We start from the raw sequence: 4,775 nt of genomic DNA on the forward strand, positions 1-4,775 counted from the left end.
GTGAGGTTTAGTCAACGGGTATGTCACATTCAGATCCGTATATATTTTGCAAATTTCTATGTCTACAATGCTCTGCATGGAGCTACTCTAGCTAATTGCTCCCAGTTTTAATATGTATCCAGATCGAGACTTAGAGTCATCCGAATTGGTGTCAAAGATTGCATTGACATAACTCTTTAAGACGAACTCTTTATCACCTCCATAACCGAGAAACATTTCCTTAGTCCTCTTTAGGTACCTAAGGATAATTTTGACCGTTGTCTAGTGATCTACTCCTGGATCACTATTGTACCCCCTTGCCAAACTCATGGCAAGGCACACAACAGGTCTGGTACACATCATGGCATACTTTATAGAACCTATGACTGAGGCATAGGGAATGACTTTCATTCTCACTATATATTTTACCGGGGTCGGGTTTTGAGTCTTACTCAACTTCACACCTTGTAACACAGGCAAGAACCCTTTCTTTGACAGATCCATTTTGAACTTCTTCAAAACTTTATCAAGGTATGTGCTTTGTGAAAGTCCTATCAAGCGTCTTGATCTATCTCTATAGATCTTGATGCCCAATATATAAGCAGCTTCACCGAGGTCTTTCATTGAAAAAATCTTATTCAAGTATCCTTTTATGCTATCCAGAAATTCTATATCACTCCCGATCAACAATATGTCATCCACATATAATATCAGAAATGCTACAGAGCTCCCACTCACTTTCTTGTAAATACAGGCTTCACCATAAGTCTGTATAAAACCATATGCTTTGATCACCACATCAAAGCGTATATTCCAACTCTGAGATGCTTGCACCAGTCCATAAATGGACCGCTGGAGTTTGCACACTTTGTTTAGGATCGACAAAACCTTCTGGTTGGATCATATACAACTCTTCTTTAAGAAATCCATTAAGGAATGCAGTTTTGACATCCATTTGCTAGATTTCCTAATTACAAATGCGGCAATTGCTAACATGATTCAGACTGACTTAAGCATCGCTACGGGTGAGAAGGTCTCATCGTAGTCAACTCCTTGAACTTTTTGAAAATCTTTCGCAACAAGTCGAGCTTTGTAGATGGTGACATTACCATCAGAGTCTGTCTTCTTCTTGAAGATCCATTTATTCTCAATGGTTTGCCAATCATCGGGCAAGTCCACCAAAGTCCATACTTTGTTCTCATACATGGATCCTATCTCAGATTTCACGGCCTCAAGCCATTTATCGGAATTTGGGCTCATCATAGCTTATTCATAGTTTGTAGGTTCGCCTTGGTCTAGTAACATGACTTCCAGAACAGGATTACTGTACCACTCTGGTGCGGATCATGCTCTGGTTGACCTACGAGGTTCAGTAGTAACTTGATCTGAAGTTTCATGATCATCATCATTAGCTTCCTCTCCCGTTGGTGTAGGCATCACGGGAACAGATTTCTCTGATGTGCTACTTTCCAATTTGAGAGAAGGTACAATTACCACATCAAGTTCTACTTTCCTCCCACTCACTTCTTTCGAGAGAAACTCCTTCTCTAGAAAAGTTCCATTCTTGGCAAGAAAGATTTTGCCTTCGGATCTGTGGTAGAAGGTGTACCGAATTGTTTCCTTAGGATATCCTATGAAGACGCACTTCTACGATTTGGGTTTGAGCTTATCAGGCTGAAGGCTTTTGACATAAGTGTTGCAACCCCAAACTTTAAGAAACGATAGATTAGGTTTCTTGCCAAACCATAGTTCATACGGTGTCATTTCAACGGATTTAGACGGAGCCCTATTTAACATGAATGCAGTTGTCTCTAATGCATAACCCCCAAAACAATAGTGGTAAATCGGTAAGAGACATCATAGATCACACCATATCTAATAAAGTATGGTTACGACGTTCGGAAACACCATTAGGTTTCGGTGTTCCAGGTGGCGTGGGTTGTGAAACTATTCCACATTGTTTTAAATGAAGGCCAAACTTGTAACTCAAATATTCGCCTCCGCGATCAGATCGTAGAAACTTTATTTTCTTGTTATGATGATTCTCCACTTCACTCTGAAATTCTTTGAATTTTTAAATGTTTCAGATTTTTGTTTCATTAAGTAGATACACCCATATCTGCTCAAATTATCTGTGAAGGTCAGAAAATAATGATACCCGCCGCATGCTTCAACACTCATCGGACCGCATACATCGGTATGTATTATTTCCAATAAGTCATTGGCTTGCTGCATTGTTCCGGAGAACAGAGTTTTTGTCATCTTTCCCATGAGGCATGGTTCACTGGTGCGCGTCGGTCCTAAACAAACGGTTTTTAACCCCTTTCCATGACGGCATTTGGAACCGTCGCCAAGTGAGTGTGTGTGATAGGGGGTCCTTTCCACACGACCTAGAAACCGCCGGGGATATGGAGCAGTGATCCAGAGGCCTTCCAAAATGTAATCGTGTACGATGCAGCACACACTAAATTCTTCCGCATGTGTGGTATCGGTGATTAAGTGTTTCTAATGACGCAGTGAAACCATACGGTCTGTCGTAATGAACCATTCGGGAAAAAGTATGTAAGGCACACGAGCCAACGTATGAACTGTGTGCGATTTGTGCCCTATCGCACACGAGTTTTCTGTGTAACCCATCTGCCATGCTAGACTCCATCGCACACGTTTTCCAACAATTACCGTCTGCGATAATGTTCTATCACAAACGGTTCAGGAGCCCCTTCGCACACATACAAGTGTTGCAGGCCGTTTGTGATTTTTTAGTTTTCACCGACGGTTGCCGAAAGAGTGACGTGTGCTTTTCGTTTGGGATCCCACACGTTTCCTAAAAAATACGACTGGGATTGTATTTTGCATTGGGCACGGTTTACTCCCAGTACTCGTGTGCGATAACGCGATATCACAAACGGTTCCGGAGAACCTACGCACACGTAGTACTGCTGCAAATCATTTGTGATCTGCTGTGTATCACCGACGGTTCCGCTACAATTGACATTTGCTTTCCGATGTGGATCGCACACACTCATTTAGTTGAACCGTGTGCGGAGCAATTGCCAGGTTAAAACAGAAATATCCCATTTTGAATCGGCACGCAAAAAGAAAATTCGCCACAATATTCAATTGAACAAATATACAAAAATATCTCATTTTGAATCGGCACACAAAAAGCAAATTCGCCACAATATTCAATTGAACAAATAGTGTCCACAGGAAGAACATTCACCAGATTTCGCAACAATTGCAATTGAACATATGGTAGCTAAATTCCAATGATTTGTCCACACATATATGCATTACATAATTAATCATAGTGTACGAAATACGAAGACCTCATCAGATGGAAAACAATGGATCCATGCATTATATGTTTAGCGGCTAACTCTTACTCAATGTTTCAGGAGAACGCATGCTGAAATCTTCATTATCACCATTGGGATTGATGTAGTGATCCAGGAAGAAGTCGCTGATAAATCTCTGAACCATCAGCAATTCACCAGCCGGGAGCGGTTCAGGGGTCCTCAGTTTTAAGATGAGCTGCATTATTTTTAAGATCAGAATGTGCCATATGAGTGGAGTAGAAGATATTAATTAAGATAGACTTACTGGTACTAATTCGCAAGGATCGTCACAACTATCGGCAGATTTGCAGATAGAGATCATGTGTCTGACATCATAGTATCCACAAAGGTTGGTCCCTGCTTCTTGCTGAGGACACTGGAATTTTTTGTACAAAATTAGTCATGTATTTGTCCTGTTAGGAACAGCCGAACCGGTGTTAGATGTATTATTTTTTCTTTGGAAAAAATAGAAAGTGGTTTATTTAGAAGCTCAAACATTTGACTAGCGTAAGGAAAGGTATTTGCAGACTGTTGGATAAATTTTCCGAAAATAATGGATTTTGGTGTGTTACCAGAGAAACGATCTCGTGCTGCAGAGGTAGTTTCCTCTTGAACAGGTTCCCTGGTTTAGTTTGCCACAATGCGAGCACACTGCAAATGATGATGAATTTTGACAACATGAATTATTGAACCAGATATGAATGCAAATTAATTTCAACATAATAGAATTCAATACCTATCCAAGAATTGCTGAAGATGCGTCAGATCCTGAGCGTTTGTTGACTCTCTGAGAGAATCGATGCAGTAAACTGTGTTCTTGTTTGGAACAATGAATACCAATATCCAGTGATTGCTACATATTTAGAAAGCCATGCACTTACGAATAATGTCGAAAGACAATCAGTGTATGCGTGGTTGTTTACTTGACTTACCGTTCATGATACGGCCAGAGAAATGATTCTGCATGGGACGTGTTTTCGAAGATACAGACGACCGTGTTAACGGCCCAGTCCCGTCGGTCCTTTTCATATAATGTCGTGCCATTTGCTAATGCAGGATCTATGAAATACACCCTCTCACTTTGTCTTCTTTGCGCGTTCAATCCCCTGAGAGGAATAAAATGCAGTTAGTTGTTTATCCTTTACAGCCTTGTATGGAGAAGTTGATCAAAGTTTGTTAAGTACTTACAAAATCACGCATCTAACAAGAGTGACATCGAGCACATTGAAGTTGAAGAAGAGATGTAAGTCCTCGAAACTCACAATGATGGAACCAGCATCGTGTCGGAAATGATCTCTGTTGTAGTGGACTAGCAAATGGTGATGACCTTCTGAAATTTGATCCATGCAATATTCATGTAACTCGCGGCAACTGAAGCTGCACTCATCAAAGTATTCGCCAACAAGAAATGGCTAGCCATGGACGTAATTGCGTGCTTCAAGTACGCTTGCTTTATTT

The sequence above is a fragment of the Aegilops tauschii genome, chromosome 5, assembly GCF_002575655.3.
Source record: "Aegilops tauschii subsp. strangulata cultivar AL8/78 chromosome 5, Aet v6.0, whole genome shotgun sequence".
Classification (NCBI taxonomy): domain Eukaryota; kingdom Viridiplantae; phylum Streptophyta; class Magnoliopsida; order Poales; family Poaceae; genus Aegilops; species Aegilops tauschii.